This window comes from Podarcis vaucheri (assembly GCF_965113315.1).
Source record: "Podarcis vaucheri genome assembly, chromosome: 8".
Classification (NCBI taxonomy): domain Eukaryota; kingdom Metazoa; phylum Chordata; class Lepidosauria; order Squamata; family Lacertidae; genus Podarcis; species Podarcis vaucheri.
This window is the reverse complement of record NC_138766.1, coordinates 71,683,341-71,702,767: the sequence shown is the minus strand read 5'-3', so window position 1 is coordinate 71,702,767 and position 19,427 is coordinate 71,683,341. Positions and strand designations below refer to the sequence as shown.

Here is a 19,427-nt window from a genome sequence, read left to right as displayed (position 1 = left end):
TCTCCCTCACAACCACTTTACTTCTTGTGGAGTGTTTTTTTTTTCCATGTTGTAAACTTGCAGGCAGAGTTAGAATTATCATTAATACCTGTAAGCCGCTCTGGGAGCCTCTTTTGGCTGAAGGTCGAGATTTTAAAAGGAGAGCTTCAATTAAATAAATAAACACATCCTGTGTTATTATCGTACGGCTTAGCCAGGAAATTGAGTATAAATAAGAGAAAATGAACAATAAACATGTTAGCGTCGTTCTGTTCTTTGAACACTACTGGGCATTCCCAATCGCCACTCCCAATCTCCCAAAATCAGATATAATTTTGCTTTCCCCTGCTCTGTAAATATAATTATTTGTATTTTAAAGTAATTTTAATGAAGGAAAATTCATTAAGTCATGGCAGATTTGCCTCTGGGTTCCATTTGGTAGATTCTAATTGACAGGAGCCAGATAAGCTCTCTGACAATAAGTAAAAGAAATTGCCTTTATTAGTCTTAAATGACTAGCTGAGACAACATTGCCTCTCCTGTTTTCAGCTTTGGAGTGTTTTTCGTAGCTCTTTTATGTTTAATTAGCTATTGTCAGGATCAAAGATAAGCATTGTTATAGGAATACTTATAAAACCATCGTGTTCATAAAAGTGTGAACATTGACTTCTCTTTTATAGCAGACGATGTATCTAGCTAGAAATATCTGTCTAAAGAGTCTCTTCCTTTCCGGGGTAACTTGTGACTCCTTTTAACTCCCTTCACTATTTAGACCCTCATTTTCAGTTTTGCTCCTATGATTCCTGTGTTATTGTTGCTAATCGACAAAGAGGCCAGTAATTCAATAAAACTGGCCTCCTGGCAGCAGTTATTGGTGATATTGGTGGTTAGGTCATCAGAGGAGGACTGGGACTTCAATGTTCAAATGCTCTCTCAGCCATGAAACACACTATCTCTCAAATGGAATCTACACACATATAAAAATGCTGTGAAAATGCTTTTTTAAAAAAAGTTTTGAAAAATATATTGAATATGCCATAGCTCACTCTCGCCATCTAGTGTCACATTTTTATATTGCACATTACAATACACTTAAAACATTTTATTTGCAGCTGTATAGCTGAGTCCTCAGCCTAAATGGGAACCATGTGCGGTGACTTGAGTTCCTTGGAGAAAAGCTGGGATACAGATGAAATATGGTGTAGTGGTTAAGAGTGGTAGTCTCGTAATCTGGGGAACCGGGTTCGCATCTCCACTCCTCCACATGCAGCTGCTGGGTGACCTTGGGCCAGTCACACTTCTCTGAAGTCTCTCAGCCCCACTCACCTCACAGAGTGTTTGTTGTGGGGGAGGAAGGGAAAAGGAGAATGTTAACCGCTTTGAGACTCCTGAAGGGGAGTGAAATGCGGGATATCAAATCCAAACTACTACTCTTCTTCTTCTTCTTCTTCTTCTTCTTCTTCTTCTTCTTCTTCTTCCTTTCTTATAACCTGCCCCTCATCATTCACACTATCCCATGGAGAGAGACACAGGAAGCTGCCTTATTCAAAATCAGCTCAGTAGTCCATCTTACTTCCACTCCATCCTTGTACTCATTGCATGCAGTACTTTTACCATGCCACTATAGTTTGCTTTTACTGTTCATAACTACATTATTTGTGTCCCCTGATGTGAAACTTACATAATTTTTGTAATTATGGAAATTACATCATCATTACATTATTCCACCCCATTCATTTCAATGCAAAGGACACACAACGCAAATGGGGGAGACATAATCAATTACATCACATTTATGGACTGAAAGCTGCAACAGTAGTGAAAACAGATCTTATATGGATTGATTTCCATTCAGACACAGGACAGCTTGTTTATTTATAGCTTCCACGCATATCTCAAGGTGATGTACAGAATGCATCAGTTTAAAAGAGTGCAGAAAATAGCAGCAGCGAATAAGTGCAGTTTCCACTCTTGTTTCTGTTTCCCTTCCACTGTCCTCAATTCAACTCCATTTTCTTCTTGACCTCTTCTCTTTCTAACCCTGCTTCTTCCACCCATTGGTTCTTCAAGTCTCTGCTTCCTCATGTCTCACTTCCTTCAAGCACTCTCACACTTTGCTACCAAGTTCCTCCTCCTCAGCTTCTCAGGGCCAAAGTACACATCATGTCAGTCACATGTTCAAAACAAGCATGCGTAACCCGTTCCTTTTTTATTTTACAGGGAGAGAAGTTGTGCACCACCCCCCCAATCTGAAACATGCTAAAAAGTGTCCTTGAAGGTAAACAGCAGCCAGGAAGAAAGGGGCGAAAATGGTAGAAAATTCTTGTGGGGCTCTGATCTAGGTTGGGAACATTTTCAGGATGAGGGCTGAGAACAACCTTTACCAAAGGTATCATGGGCTTTGAAGACACTCGGGAGAAACGTGCTAAGAGAAAGGCACGCTTGGCAAATCCACACCATGATCAACTCCCGCCCGGAAACCAGCATCCCTGCTGTGGAAGGACGTGTGGATCCAGAATTGGCCTCCACAGTCACTTACGGACTCATTGTTAAAACTGTGTTTATGGAAGACAATCTTATTCGGCTACGAGTGATCGCCAAAGAAGAAGAAGGTGGCTTTTTTCAAAATAAATCCACCCAGGATAAGCGCACCGGTTTGAACACATTACTAGCAATGTAAGAAGACATTGCTTTCTGTTCTGACATGTGTTCATTTCATGCAATGTTTCTGTGCCACTGCAGCTCAGCTCAGCAAAAACTACATTATTCATCTCACTGCTTGCTGTTAGGAAACTGTCCGCAAAGGAAACACAATGCAAATTGGGGTGGGGGTGGGACTTCATCAGCTGTATGTCATTGGCAGAATGAAAGCAAGAATGAATACTGGTCGGTATTCCCTGGGTTGGTTGGTTTCTGTTCTGGACATTGGACAAATCATTTGGCAATTTCCACTCCCATTTCCAGTGGAGTTTGCTGGCATCCCTACACGTGACTGAGGTCGCGTGAAGCTTGGCCCTCTTCTGCTTACTAGCATTCTTCAGTCTCCTTTCTGTGATAGGAATTTTGAGGTCTTAGATATATGCTAAATGTTCATAACCAACCAAGCACGTACATTGATCAGCACAGGAAGACCGACCTGAAACCATTTTTGATTCCCAAACTGACCTCAACTATTTCTCTGCAAGGTCAAAGTGGGAAACCTCCCCATTGTCTCGTTCCTCACAAATCCTGTCTTAAGGGCACATTTAAGATATGAATAGGGTATGAGCCTGACCTGGCTCAGAAACTAAGTAGTTATCATTACAAAAGACTAGCCAGGCTCCCCAGGCAATCCAATCAAGTGACCATTAAACAGATAACCTAGCAGACAGGAAAAACAACATTCAAATTTCTGTTTTAGACCACCTTTTCTGTGATGTAGGTATGATGTTTGTGGGGTGGTGGTCTTGGGTTACACAATTGGAAAGCTTTTCCCATTTCCCTCCCTGCAGAGAAATATTTGAGGTCAATTTGGGAGAGTCAAAATGGCTTCAGGATTGTTCTCCTGTACTATTTCAGACACGTGGTTTATATACTTATGTATGTGTTTGCCTTGTACATTTATGAACATTTATTTTATATATAAATGTTATAGAACTCCTATAACACAAGCCTTGCAGAAGCACTGGAGGCAGCAGCAGAGCAGGGACAAGGAGGCCTGGCCTGGGGGGGTTGGATCTTGAGGGCTAAATAAAGGTAAAGGGACCCCTGACGATTAGATCCAGTCGTGACCGACTCTGGGGTTGCGGCGCTCAACTCACTTTATTGGCCGAGGGAGCTGGCGTACAGCTTCCGGGTCATGTGGCCAGCATGACCAAGCTGCTTCTGGTGAACCAGAGCAGTGCACGGAAACACCATTTACCTTCCCGCCGGAGCGGTACCTATTTATCTACTTGCACTTTGACGTGCTTTTGAACTGCTAGGTTGGCAGGAGCAGGGAACGAGCAACGGGAGCTCACCCTGTCGCGGGGATTCGAACAGCCGACCTTCTGATCGGCAAGCCCTAGGCTCTGTGGTTTAACCCACAGCGCCTAGAAAGACTTAAAAAGGACTACATTTGGCCCTCAGCTCTCTTGTTCATAGCTCCTACATTGTCTCCAACCTACCTTTATAATCTCTCCCTCTCTCCCTCAACTCTTTTTGTCCTCTCCTATGTTTATCTTGACTTCTGTCACCTCTACTTCCTCAAGTAGTTGTGTGCCACACCTGCAAGAGAAATGCCAGCTGCAATTCCATTCCCCCACCCCCAGCCCAACACCACATTTTCCATGGAAAATGCATTGAGCTGTTCAAATTCTGGCCAGTCCTGGTTGCATTTCCCTTCCGTCAATATTTTATCAACTCCTTCACAGCACCTGCCCTTAATCCAGTATGCCAAACCAGTTCCCCTGTTTGTTTTGGATATCCTTCTTTGGATACCCTATCTAGATTTTAGGCTGATTTTGTGCACATGTCAGGTAGTTTTTTCTCACAGGCATCTGTGCACGCCAGCTTTACTGAAGTGCCAAATATGGGGAAAGGGAATCTGAGGCTCTGTGAGATTTGGAAAGAGTGTGCTATGCACAGCACTAGGAAGGTTAAAAAAGGGCAGAAAATAAAATTTAGAAGCACTATTGCGCAGATATTTTACTTTCTATCTTTAAAAAGGCCAATCTCTCATAAATTAAAATATCATTTAAAAATGAAATGGAATCAAACAAATGTCTCTTTAAGATGGCAATCTGCAGTTTATGTGCTGTTTACATGGAATAACTACTGCTCTGCTAACTCATCCTCTGCTCTGCATCCATCCCCGTTTCAAAACAAAACAAAGCCTCGAAATCTTCATCATGGGATGCAGGTTGCAATAATCATTCAGGTAATTTTCTGCTACAAAATGAAAGAACAAGCAAAAAAGCTGGTGCAGATATTCATATCCTAAATCAAGGTGGGGAGGGGAAATGGATTTCATCCTTGCAGTTTTAGAGAATGGAGGGAGACTGTAAACATAACAAGATAACGAAGGAAATGCATTTGCAAAGAGAAGTTCTTGCTGATAGACGTTAAGGGGAATGTAAGTGGAGCAGCTAATGTGCACAACAACTGGCCACTGTGCACACCCATGAGGCCTCATGGAGAATGTGCACATAATCCTTTCATGAAGAGGGACTTGTGCGCATTTCCTGGTCAATATACATAATCTCCAGCAGGCATGGGAAATGTGCATATTTTGGCTGAATTTTGCACATTCTCCAGCCAACACATAGTGGTTAGAATGCTGGAACAGGATGCAGGAGAACAATGTTCAAATCCTCACTCAGCCTTGAAGCTCACTGGGTGTCCTGGGACTGTCCTAAGCTACCTCACAGGGTTGTCACAGTGATAAAATGGAGATCAGGGTAGAGAACCACGTATGCAGTCTGGAGCTTCTTGGAGGATAGGTGGGATGTAGATGTAATAAATAAACAACTCATGGAGAACTCTGGAAGTTCAGGGCTCTAAATCACGTGGGGAGCTTACTCAAGAGCATCAGGCGTCCCACTGTACATCACAGAACGGCCTCTACCGCAGATCACAGTGAGCTGGGCAGCCTGTATAGGAGAAGACAATCATTCAGATTACCTGCTCCCAAGGTGTTTAGGGCCTTATGAGTCAAAATTAATGCTTAAACCATGGGTAGCCAACCTGGTTTCCTGCAGATGTTATGGACTACAACTGCCTCCAGCCCCATTCAGCATGACCAATGGCCCGGGATGCTAATAGTTGTCATCCAAAACATATGGAGCAGACCATGTTGGCTACCCCAGCCTTAAAGCTAATATCATCCATTTGATTGGATTCCACATTGCTTGTGTTGTGCCTGGTACAACGAAGCACCAACAGTTATTTATTCTCTTGCTTGGCTTTTAAAAAACCTCCAAAAAATACCTATCCACTTAGATAGCTTTCAGGGGATACCTACCTACCTACAGGTAGCCACTTCATGCATCTGTCAAAATAGACTCAAGTCCATAGAGGCTTTTGGTTCAAAGTGAATTTTACCTCCCAAAAGTGTGTTTTTATTGAAGGAGCCCCCACACTCTTGTTTTTGTTCAGCCACCGCTCTGGAAAAGAGAATTACCGTATTTTTTTGCTCTATAAGACTCACTTTTTCCCTCCTAAAAAATAAGGGGAAATGTGTGTGCGTCTTATGGAGCGAACGCAGGCTGCGCAGCTATCCCAGAAGCCAGAACAGCAAGAGAGATCACTGCTTTCACTGCGCAGCGATCCCTCTTGCTGTTCTGGCTTCTGAGATCCAGAATATATTTTTTCTTGTTTTCCTCCTCCAAAAATTAGGTGCGTCTTGTGGTATGGTGCGTCTTATAGAGCAAAAAAATACGGTAGTTATCTCAGGCTAGTGAATGGGTGGCTGTGGATCACAGTTTTTAGAGCCTTTTCAAACTTTTACTTAGCACCGTTTCTGCAATGAACCTGTTAGCTTTTGAACATTATATGTAAAAATATCCTTTTGCCAGACAGGAAAGTGGATGGCTATTCAATTGACACTCCGAACCAGATGCCTCATGCTTCTTCTTCTTCCATTATTGTTTCCTCTGTGGATTCTACATGATGTGACATTTTATCTGTTATCTTTCCAGGCATGGGAGAAGAAAACGAGGGAGCTGATAAACAGAACCCCGTGCGCAACTAGGAAACACTGTTTCTCAAGTGCTGAGATGCACAACTGTGCTTTTCAGGCTAATTTGAACGGTGGTGATTGTGAAATGAGAAGGAAGAAAATTGAGAAACATTTGTGATTTACTCTGACAGCTGGAATGTACTTATCCAGCCAACGAAGAGGGGGAAAATATTGCTGCTTTTAGTGAAGAAGAGCATAAGTCAAAGCGAAGAAAAACACGGCAATGTTGTGATCAGCACAGGGAAGGAGAAAACAGCCTCAGTTGGTTGGGTTGTCTAAATTCAATACAGATGATATTTGTCTACTTTAGCTAAAGAATGCCTTAGGAGACAGAGTGAAAGGTCAGGATAGATGTAATCGAGAGAGACAGCAGTTACTCCATTTTCTCATAATAGGGATTCCATTGATAGCTTGCTCACACATCTGTACACACTCGTTTGAAGTGATTCCAGATAATTGGCTAGGTGCTGGCCTCGCTGTGATGGAAATGGCTCAACATGGCCAAATGTTTCTCACAATGGAACATACAGAAAGCAAAGTGTGAAAAATATCCTGGGTAAAGAGAAAAAACCTTGTTGAATATGCTTTAGGTGGGAAGCTAACTCCTGATCAATGCCCTTTGAGGGCCAGTGGGGCATTCAAAATCATAGCTTACCTGCCTGGGTGTGAACAGCAATTCTGGCAATTTGAATTTAGAGTTACTGGCCCCTTCAGTCTCTGCCAAGAGGTGCAAGATTACAGAGATTTTGGCACTTAACCATGGTTTGTGTTTCCTATGGAAAATGAGGCACAGCGGAGACGGTAGTGTCTTAATGAATTATTATTTTTTTGCACATATTTACACCTGAGTTTGGATGGGGAGAGAGTTCTGAGCATCCCAATTCCAGAGGAGCTTGCTCCCCGCAGCGGAGCAACATTGGATTCAAAGGCACCTAAAACACCATCTCTGTGTCTCCTCCACATGGTTTGTGCGTTCATTGGCTCACATGCCATCTGGCTCCACCCTTCTTTTTCTCATAAAAGGTAAAGTGACCCCTGACCATTAGGTCCAGTCGTGACCGACTCGGGGGTTGTGCGCTCATCTCGCTCTATAGGCTGAGGGAGCCGGCGTTTGTCCGCAGACAGCTTCCTGGTCATGTGGCCAGCATGACTAAGCTGCTTCTGGCGAACCAGAGCAGCACACGGAAACACCATTTACCTTCCTGCCAGAGCGGTACCTATTTATCTACTTGCACTTTGAGGTGCTTTCGAACTGCTAGGTTGGCAGGAGCAGGGACTGAGCTGCCAACCTTCTGATTGGCAAGTCCTAGGCTCTGTGGTTTAACCACAGCGCCACCCGCGTCCCTTTCTTTTTCTCATATCCCCTTGCTAAAATGCAACCCAAGCCTCCTGAAAAAAAAGAAGACTTTCTGTGGTGACATCACGCCCCCTGGCAACCTCCCTCTCCCAACTCTGCTGTTGTATTTTGCTAACTAACACATAATTGGGGGAGGGACTCCATCTTGTCTCAATGGTTCACTTTTTGTCAGGGTAATGACTCTGCCATCACCTCTTTTGTTCTTTGGTGGTACCTCTCTCAGCCGATCTCCTGAGGAAGCTGGTTTGACTTACCGTATTTTTCGCTCTATAAGACGCACCAGACCACAAGACACACCTAGTTTTTGGAGGAGGAAAACAAGGGAAAATATATTCTTAATCTCAGAAGCCAGAAAAGCAAGAGGGATCGCTGCGCAGTGAAAGCAGCAATCCTTCTTGCTGTTCTGGCTTCTGGGATAGCTGCGCAGCCTGCATTCGCTCCATAAGACGCGCACACATTTCCCCTTTAATTTTTAGGAGGGAAAAAGTGAGTCTTATAGAGCAAAAAATACGGTATTTTTAAGGCCTTGTGAAATCCATTGATGAAACCCTACATTGACTAATTTCAGAAATTATGGGGAGAACCTGGCAACCAGGAATCTTAGGGGATCCTTGTACCCTGCAAACTCATTATACTAGGTAGAGAAAAGCAGTCTGAAGGTGGCTCCATACTGTCAGTATTTTGGAGCGGGGATTCAAGTGAAAGTTGGTCATTCCCTGTGTTGGCGAGGCTCATTTGACGACAACAACAAGAAATCAAGCCTTAGTGTCATTTACCCAGCATTGTGGAACACTCTGCCAGCAGAGATTCAGCAGGTGTCTTCTAGTTTAAAAACTTGTCTATTCCATCGGGCTTTTGCATGCAGTTAAGAATAACTCCACAATACATATGTGATTTCTGATTTTAACTTTCTATATAGTTTTTATTGTATGGTTTGATGTGCTATTGTTGCAAACCACTCTGATTTTTTATGAATAGTGGTATATAAATAGTTTGATATATAAGTAAAAGCAAAAAATAGATTGTGTAGCTGTCTATCATTTCTATTAACAACTTCTTTCTCTTTGCAACAACCTTACTGTGAGCCACAAATCTCAGAAGCAAATACAAACATATTGCCACATTAGAGACAGTGGGAATAAAGTGCTCCTGAGTGGCTTGTGGACAGCAGCCTGCCGTTTGTGACTCTTGACCAGCCATAAAGCTTAAGCGCTGGTGCTGACCACCCATGAGCTGGTTGCAACATTTCTGCAGAGGATTTTAAAATGTTTCTCATTGCCAAGAGCTAATCTGTCTTTAAGTGCTTTAGAGTAATGGAAAGTCCTGTGCCAGAAGCGAGAAAGGAAACATAGCATAACATGCTTGGGTCTGGATGTGGTCAATTAAGCATAGCAGCTAAAAAAGGCTGCTAACTTGCTTTCTTAAAATAAAAACAGGCGATTAGTGGGCCAGTTTATGTAAGCACGCTGTGCGATGCAAAACAGAATGTGAGCATTGGGAAAATTCATAAATGTTAAGTACTGTAATACTTGCTGTTTAAATATGATCCATATACATGTATAAGTATACTAGTACACATATATACACAATAGGCAAGTACAGGTTTAGGCAAGCGATTTTCCAGAAGACCACCTTGTGGTTGCCACTATTATTATTATTATTATTATTATTATTATTATTATTATTACTACAGTGGTACCTCAGGTTACATACGCTTCAGGTTACATACGCTTCAGGTTACAGACTCCGCTAACCCAGAAATAGTACCTCGGGTTAAGAACTTTGCTTCAGGATGAGAACAGAAATCGTGCTCTGGCGGCGTGGCGGCAGCAGTGGGAGGCCCCATTAGCTAAAGTGGTGCTTTAGGTTAAGAACAGTTTCAGGTTAAGAACAGAACTCCGGAATGAATTAAGTACTTAACCCGAGGTACCAGTGTATTATATTGCATTTGCACCCCACCTTTTTCTCCAATGAACTCAAAGTGGCACCTACAGTTATCCCCCTCCTCATTCAGTCCCCACAACAACTCTGTAAAATAGGTTAGGCTAAGAAATAGTGACTGGCCCAAGGTGAGCTTCAAAGCCAAGTGGGGATTTGAATCCTGGGCTCCCAGGCTGTAGCCCAACACTTTGGTCATGCTTGATTTAAAGCAATGCCCCAAGAAAGAGGGGGGGGGACAGGGGAGAGTGCCAGCATGGTGTGGTGGTTAAGAGCGGTAGTCTTGTAATCTGGTGAACCGCGTTCGCGTCTCCGCTCCTCCACATGCAACTGCTGGGTGACCTTGGGCTAGTCATGCTTCTCTGAAGTCTCTCAGCCCCACTCACCTCACAGAGTGTTTGTTGTGGGGGAGGAGGGGAAAAGGAGAATGTTAGCCGCTTGAGACTCCTTCGGATAGTGAAAAAGCGGGATATCCATTCCAAACTCTTCTTCTTCTCTAAGATTGTTCTTCCTACCTTCACTTTTTTATAAGCACTTGTATTAAACAACTATGCTGTCCGATTAATCACAACACTTTTTAATCCATTTTGCTTTTGGCATGTGGTCCCCAGAAGGTTGCTTACAAAGTTCTTCTTCGGTGATCACTCATAGCTGAATAAGATTGTCTTCTATGAGCACGGTCTTAACAGTGACTGTGGAGGCCAGTTCTGGATCCACATGTCCTTCCACAGTGGGGACATAGGTTTCCAGGCAGGAGTTGATCACGGTGATGGTTTGCCAAGCGGGTTTGTAGCTTACAAAGTTATATGGCCCTTGGCCATAGGAAAGTCCCCTTCATATGCTTCCCTTCCCTGGCCATAATGGAACAACCCAAAAGAATCATGAGGTTTGTGCATAGTCATCATAACAATGGAATGTTATGGGGGGGGAAAGAGAAAAGAAAAGTGGGTGGAGAATGATACATCTTATTTATAATAATAATAATAATAATAATTTATTATTTATACCCCGCCCATCTGGCTGGGCCTCCCCAGCCACTCTGGGCGGCTTCCATAAAAACCAAAAATACAATAAAATATCACACGTTAAAAACTTCCCTGAACAGGGCTGCCTTAAGATGTCTCCTGAATGTCAGGTAGTTGTTTATCGCCTTGACATCTGCTGGAAGGGTGTTCCACAGGGCGGGCGCCACTACCGAGAAGGCCCTCTGCCTGGTTCCCTGTAGCTTTGCTTCTCGCAATGAGGGAACCGCCAGAAGGCCCTCGGCGCTGGACCTCAGCGTCCGGGCAGAATGATGGGGGTGGAGACGCTCCTTCAGGTATACTGGACCGAGGCCGTTTAGGGCTTTAAAGGTCAGCACCAACACTTTGAATTGTGCTCGGAAACGTACTGGGAGCCAATGCAGGTCTTTCAAGACCGGTGTTATATGGTCTCGGCGGCTGCTCCCAGTCACCAGTCTAGCTGCCGCATTCTGGATTAGTTGTAGTTTCCGAGTCACCTTCAAAGGTAGCCCCACGTAGAGTGCATTGCAGTAGTCCAAGCGGGAGATAACCAGAGCATGCACCACTCTCGCGAGACAGTCCGCAGGCAGATAGGGTCTCAGCCTACGTACCAGATGGAGCTGGTAAACAGCTGCCCTGGACACAGATTTGACCTGTGCCTCCATGGACAGCTGTGAGTCCAAAATGACTCCCAGGCTGCGCACCTGGTCCTTCAGGGGCACAGTTACCCCATTCAGGACCAGGGAATCCTCCACACCTGCCCGCCTTCTGTCCCCCAAGAACAGTACTTCTGTCTTGTCAGGATTCAACCTCAATCTGTTAGCCGCCATCCATCCTCCTTGCAGCTTATATTCCCCTGGAGAAGGGAATGAACAGGAGCACTCCTGCTAAAGAGTAAGGAAGATACACACTGCAACATTTTGTTGCAACTTGTTTCTCCTATCATAAAGGTAAAGGGATCCCTGACCATTAGGTCCAGTCATGGCCGACTCTGGGGTTGCGGCGCTCATCTCGCTTTATTGGCCGAGGGAGCTGGCGTACCCACTGGAACTGAGTTCCGGCACCTCTTTGTAGTGTACCAGCAGCTGTATAGCGGCACTGCGCCCAGGGCTGCGTGTCAGAGGCTTCGGGCTGCATGGCTTTCATGGCTTTGTGTCAGAGGTTGTGGGGCAGTGAGGCGGAGGCGACACTTTCCATCCCCCCCCCCAAAAGTGGGAGTTCCTGCACCTCTTTTTCTAGAAAAAAAGCACTGATCATGATAATACAGCATAATACTTTTGGAAAGTAAGATACAAGCTAGTTTGTTGACATTTATCTCAAATCTCAGGTGCCTGGAATAGCATTTTTCTGTGCGCTGCCCATCATTTCATGTTCTGTACTCCTGGTACAGATACCCACACAAAAGCACATCTCCTAAAGTATGTGCGGCACACATCCGTTTAAATTCTGTCAACTGAATAAAGGCCTTCTGTCGTTGTTTTAAACACATCTGAGATCGATTATTTAATTTTAGGCTCTGCATACCTTCCTTGAAACCAAAGGCAACATAAATCACTAACCACAAATCACTAACCAGCTTTAGTTCTTCCTAGTTTCATCAGACCAGGCTGTGGGACATTCTATCAATTTCTGAGATTTTATACCTTGCTTTTCTATCTGACGTTTTTCATTCATTTCTCTTTAGATTAACATTTATAAGCTGCTTTTCCCATTTCCCGAAAAGTGCAAAGCAAGATGCAGCAGAATAACGAAACGAAATGGGATTAAAAAGAACCCCACACACCCAATTAAACAGATGCCACCTAAAAAACAAAATCTGGCTTGTACGTTCCCGACCGTGGGCTTTGGTCTGCCTGCCTGTTGGAAGACTTCCTCCTGGCCAACATTTCTGGTCCCTTGCCGCGGAGCAGCCCCACCAGATCCCCGGACGGGTTCCAACGTGCACACACGCGTGTGTATGTGTGTGTGTGACAAACGACCTATTGAAATGGCTTCCGCGCGCCGCGCTGCGGTTGCCACGACAACCAATGCTCTTTTGGTTTTGCATCGGGCCATGTGACAGCGACTTTGACGTCAGCCGGAGGCAGGCGATGTGGTGGGAGCTTGGCGAGCCGGGGGAGAGTGAGAATCTCTCCGCTGGCGGTGGAGGCTGCCGGGCTTATCTCGCTCGCTCTTGCGCGCGCTCGCCGCCGCCGCCTGCCTGCCTGCCTGCCTGCCTGCCTCGGGCTGCCGGAGCATGGAGCACTGAAGAGCTGCCTTTCTGCACGGTGAGGTAAAGAAAGCATTAATATTATTAGTTGTATTAGTATTAGCATTGCTCTCTCCCCGCGCGCCACAGCAATTCCACGCCTCGCTTTCCTGCCCGCCACTATTGCGCCTGCTTCGGCCGCTTGGCGAGTTTCCCGCTAGAGGAGCCGCGGAAGAGGCGCTTCGACTTCTCTCTCCACGGACTTGAACCGGCGGCGGAGGGAAATGAAGCGGAGGGATCCCAGGCGGGACACTTCTCCAGCCTCCCGGGATAAAGCGCGTGTGTATGTCTGGGTGGGGGAAACACGAGTTGTGTCTGGAGCCACGCTTCCGCCCAGCTTCCCCAAGGCTTTAGGTCGAGGCTTTCAGTGCGCGCTCATGAAATTGCCTTCCTGATCCGATTAAAGAGCCCGCTTTGGCCGAGGGCTCTCTTTTTACGCAGCGCCTTGGCGGCGCTTGCCCGAAGGGGGGCCCCGATCCTCGGCTTCCTCTCCCAGGTTACGGGCTAGACTGCAACCTGAGCAGGGGGTTCCTCGGGAGGAAGTCCCGTTGAATGCCCTGGGAGGGAACTTCTCAGGGCGCGCAAGTGTAAGGAGGCACCACCGGCTGATGGGGAAAGGAAGGAGGTTAGCACAACAAACGCTGAGAGCTGCATTCTCTCCCCTTCTCCGGTAGGCGAGATTTTGTTTCAGTTTGCAGAAGCATCTTATATTTGCAAGGGGGAAGGGTGGTAAACAGACTGTAAGCAGCAGGGAAGGGGGTCTCAGGAGCAGCCTGACAGCGTAATCTGAAATGTGCGCTGCTGAGATACTAGATGAAAAGTAGTGAACTATGTGGCTCTTTTCCCACTCTGCCAATCCCACTTGTAGCTTTGCCTTTCAAGTTCTTCTGCGGCGGAAAAGTAAGTTGCAAGAGCTAAAAAAAGGATACCTCAGTGGAACATTATTTTCTTCTTCTTTGAATAAGTAGAAAGCTGCTTCCTCCAGGCCCCTTTGTTAAGGGAAGGGTGGGGGAAGATGGTTGTATTATGTGCAGAAATATTTGATAGCGGAGGATATGGCTATGATGGGATATGGGTGTTTGCCGATGTTTTCCACCTTCAGAACGGAGGAAGGCTCATGACTTAGAACAAAGATACAATGCACTGCTTGTCTCTTTCTAACCAAAAGTGTAGGGGCTTTATTATTACTAGCAATAAAAGAAACCACATTTCTTTGAAAAGTCTTGTGGATCTCTACACTGCATTTGAAACATAGCTGGCAATTTAAGTGTGCACGCATGCACTAGTTAAACAAAGGCGTGAAAGTAATGCGGTTAAACTTTTCAGGGATATGAATGAAAGCAGCTTTGAAAAAATTATTGCAAGTTATCTTGCTTTGGCGTGAAGATTTAAGTGAGAAAGCAACTGTAGATTTGATTTTCTGGGAGGTGGAGAAATAAATGCACCGTCTTTCTCAACATGCTTATGCTGAAACTTACTCAAGTTGTTTTATATTAACGTGTGAATGATGTTCTTTTTTAAAACTGCATTTTCTTGTGTTTGGCTCATTTGTGAACATTGAGGGTTGCTGCCCAGCTTCCCTGCTTAGGTAAAACGTAGCTAAGCAATCTCAATGATTGCAGCTGTTTCAAAGTACCACAGGGAATGTAATTTTACTGATCTATTAAAATTCTACATGGAGTCCCTCCGGGGACAAACAAAGCCTTTTAAATGCCCCACTGTGTGTATTAATCAGTTCCTAGACTTGAAGGCAGGGCTGTGAGCCCCTTTTGCCTACAAACAGTAGACCAGTTGTTCAGTTGTAGGGAAATATTGCTTTGAATAATTGCTTTCAAGTGTAGAAACTTTATACAGTAGTCTAGCCCTTTGACTTCCTGAATTGCTGCACAGTACTTGAAATCCACAGTCCTTTATTGCTTCAGAATAGCCCTGTTGGGTTGCATCCTCAGCGCTGTATTTACTCTGAAGTAGCCCTGCTCCAAAGCAGTGAGTTGTGGAACTGGAATGAATGTAGGAGTTGTAGCAACTAGCTCAACATTTATTAAACCTCAGACTTCTGGGCTTGCGGCCAGACCTTGTAAACTCACACTTTTGAATACAACCACACTCTGCATCTGAAGTTCAGTTGAGCAGATGAGTTATTTGGTTTATTATTGAAATCCTTTTTGTGGCTAGTGCACATGTATGTTGTAGATTTATAGAATCTCTATCTGAAGTCCACAAAAAGGGTTCCCCTGAAACAAGGCTGGGGAACCTGGTTGGGAGTTCAACACCCACCAGCCCTGACCAGTATGGACATTGCTAAGACAGGAGCTGTCATGCAATAACCTCTGGAGGGCCATAGGTTCCCCATTCTTGAAACTGAAGTGGCTGTTTATCACAGATTGGTCCCTTTATTAGAGGACAAATGTTGTAGTAGTTGCTCACCAAGTGTTAGATTTGCTGGTTGGAAACAGAAGTAACTGTGGGCGCTTATGTTTCACAAACCTGGGTCTCCAGCTGTTTTTGGACTACAGTTCCCATCATCCCTGACCACTGGTCCTGCTAGCTAGGGGTGATGGGAGTTGTAGTCCAAAAAAGCAGCTAGAGACCCAAGTTTTGGAAACCCTGTTCTAAATCCAAAAAGTATTCAGACACCAGAGTTCTTCCACACTGCCAGCTCCTGTTGTATAATAACCCCAAGTTCCAATGGATGTTATGCAGGGGACATGGGATGAGTTTGTGATTTTTTTTCAGGGTTACGACATCAGAAAGCGATGGAGTGCTGTCTCCCTGGAATGGGGGATGTCGTGATGGGGACGTCAAACCTGTTGCATGTCAACCAGTCATGCCCTAGTGAAGAAGCTAGGGAGGGGTGGGGGACTATGTTAACGGTAAAGGTAAAGGGACCCCTGACCATTAGGTCCAGTCACGGACGACTCTGGGGTTGTGGCGCTCATCTCGCTTTACTGGCTGAGGGAGCCGGCGTACAGCTTCCGGGTCATGTGGCCAGCATGACTAAGCCGCTTCTGGCGAACCAGAGCAGCGCACAGAAATGCCGTTTACCTTCCTACTTGCACTTTGATGTGCTTTCGAACTGCTAGGTTGGCAGGAGCCGGGACAGAGCAACGGGAGCTCAGCCCGTCGCAGTGATTAGAACCACCGACCTTCTGATCGGCAAGTCCTAGGCTCCGTGGTTTAACCCACGGCGCCACCCGCGTCCCATTATGTTAACCATACCTCCTTCTTTGTTGTGCAGCATGGCATGCTTGCTTGAAACATCTATTTTTGTTCTACTATGCCCAGTTTCAAATTTACTTCAAAGGCTTCTGAATAGCGGGAACCCTGTCTGGGGGGCACCATGCATGCCATCCACGTCTCGTGTGAATTCGCCCGCTTGCGTAGTTAAGCCAAACCTGGACTGTTGGTGGTGGCATGGAGCCTGGGCACGAGGCTGGGCAATCCAGATGGGCAAAACGATTAACTATATTGCAGCGTCCACATTGCAGCTTCCATAAAATGGACCAAGCCAGCCTTCACCAACCTGCTGTCCTCCAGATGTTTTGGATTACAACTCCCATCAGCTCTGGGTTCAATAGAGTTTGATAGGGCTTTGCCCCTTGTATCTAGATGGGGTCTGTTTGTGAGACATCATTGGACAATATTGGACTGTCTGTCACTTGGTCAGACATGTCCCAGTGAGCTTGATGCTCCTTAAATTCTTGTTGGCAGGACTAGATGAGATCATTTCAGTATATTTCAAAAACCTAACGATGCCACTCGTGATTATTATTCATGTATAATTCAGTTTGGTTTCATTTCCATATTGGCCACCGGCTATAATAGAAATGCAAAAACGCAATGCATAACATTTTAACAAAATCCATATTTTACAGATTGTTATGAAGGGCAACGGAAGTGTCAACCAAAATTAATTGTCGTCATAGCAGCCGCAGCTTGAATTTCAATGAAAGTTGTATGAGTTGAATGTAAGCTGCTGACTTCAGTGATACTTCTTGATATCTGTTAGCTAACAAAATTAATAAGCTGATCAAAGCATGATTAAGTAGGATTAAACATGTTTGGTTTGTACTAACAAAGTAAGTGCTCTTTTTTGTGTGTGGAAAAACAGCCATTGTGTTGTCCTACTTGCAAGTGATTTGAAAGCAAAACTAGTCTTTCTTTTGTCTGTGTTCACACATAACGTTAAACCATAGTTAATGTTTAATTATGTTTAACTGTGTCTCAATAAAATGAGCAGTTTCCCTACCCCATTCCTCTCCAGCTCCTCGGCTGTGCTGCACTGGGAGAAAAAACCACAACTTTTGGCCTGTCACGCCGCTTGAAACTGAGCTCAGGGTTTGTTTTCCCCAAATAAATGATGAGCAGTAAGCCAACAACAAACTATGGCTACCACCTGCGGTTTGCTTGGAGAGACATAAACCATGAGCCCAAGTTCAGATAACAAAGACTCGTCATTTGTCGTTCATGGTGTGACCAAGATTGGGGGAGAAGAGAAATGGGGATATTATAACACTGTGTGCCAGCTTGCCGCTTGTTCATGTTGAACCATAGCTAAACATAAAATGTTAAACTTTGATATGATGTGTGTACCATTGCATAGACTAGAGATAAGAGAACGCAACCAACCAAATGTTATGCAACCTTCATTCACTTCCATGGCCTAAAATCCCATTAAAATGGGAGGCTGCACATTTGCAGTGTTAAATGGATTGGACTTGTAGGCTGTGCTTTTAAATTTGAATATGCCTGTGGGGTTCTGCTGAGCACTGTTGACCTCTGCCAGCACCATATGTGTTATCAATTTCTGCATAATTCCAGCTAGTTATGGGGCTTTGTTACTGTGGCTTCTTATTGCTGCTATGATCGTACGAAACAAGCAGTGGTCATCCAGCAGGGATAGAGAGAGCTGGAACAAACCAGGCACATGGCTGCCCAGCATCTAATTATTTGAAGCTGTTGCCTTAGCAATTGACCAGTTAGTTCAACTGTGGATAGAGCTATCCCCCTCTGCTCCAATGCAATGGTGGCTCCTAGGCGTCTGAAGAGTTTCTACACCTGTGTTCAAAGTGGGCTGGGCTGGTGAGTGGTTCTCAAAAGACTTCAGTACGGAATAACCCAAAAATTCTTCTTCTTCTTTGGAGATCACTCGTAGCCGAGTAAGTAAACACGGTTTTAACAATGAGTCTGTAAGTGACTGTGGAGGCCAATTCTGGATCCACACGTCCTTCCACAGTGGTGACATTGGTTTCCGGTCAGGAGCTGATCACGGTGTGGATTTGCCAAGCGTGCCTTCCTCTTAGCACGTTTCTCCCTTGCGTCCTGAGTTTGAGTGTCTTCAAAGCCCATGACACCTTTGGTAAAGGCTGTTCTCCAACTAGAGCACTCTCAGGCCAGTGTTTCCCAGTTGTCAGTGTTTATACTACATTTTTTTTAGATTTGCCTTGAGACAGTCTTTAAACCTCTTTTGTTGACCACCAGCTGCTTCCCAGGTATAATAAGCACCAGCATTGCACAGGACAGAAATGACTCCTGGCAATCAGATCGCTTACCATATAGTGAAACCAAGTTTGTCTGCAAGTACAGCACTGGTTCCTGCAGATTTAGTCCAGGAGGGAATGGGCATGGGATAAACTGTACTTCTCAAGGGTGGCGTGTCTTGGGAGAAGAATACCACGTTGTGGTCTCCCTTCTGGTGCAGACACCACCTGGCAATTATGCAAGTATGTACCCATTTGCCTACTGTGCATCCCTGTGTGAGGACATATTGTAGAAGTCAACCCACTTGGTTGTGGCTCACCATGATTTTATAGCCTGATTTGCAATTAAGGCTGGATACTGTAGAGTTTCTTGTAGTTCTTCAGTGAGATAGACTCCCCCCCCCCCAGTTTATTTTATAAATACCAGGGCTTGCTGTTTTGGCAAAATATTGAGTACTTAGGAAAGCTGGCTATTGGACCATTTAGCTCAGTGTTGTCTGCACTGATTGACAGTAGCTTTCCAGCATTTTGTACAGGGGTTCCTCCCACCCCAGCCCTCCCTTGAAATGTCCGGGGTTGAATCTGAGGCCCTTTTCAGGGAAAATATTTGCTTCTCCACAGAACTGCAACCCCCTGGTCTTATCTAACAGGGTTCTGAAGTGTGGGCACACTTCTCACACATATGGTGAAAGCTATATATCCTTGTTAACCCTGCTTTTAATTTTTG

General features: G+C 45.0%; 1 protein-coding gene across 5 annotated transcripts in view; it reads left to right on the top strand.

The window, feature by feature from the left end:
* The first annotated feature begins 13,054 nt into the window (after window positions 1–13,054).
* The window catches only part of NCALD (neurocalcin delta), a 53,327-nt gene continuing 46,954 nt past the window's right edge, over window positions 13,055–19,427 (top strand). The window contains exon 1 of one of the 5 annotated variants that reach the window (XM_082235965.1): window positions 13,055–13,239. The gene's annotated coding sequence lies outside the window, so the exon portion shown is untranslated. Of the gene's footprint in view, window positions 13,245–13,481; window positions 13,504–13,561; window positions 13,891–13,976; window positions 14,121–19,427 lie in introns of those variants that run through there. The other 4 variants (XM_082235964.1, XM_082235968.1, XM_082235966.1 and 1 more) reach the window with 4 other exon arrangements.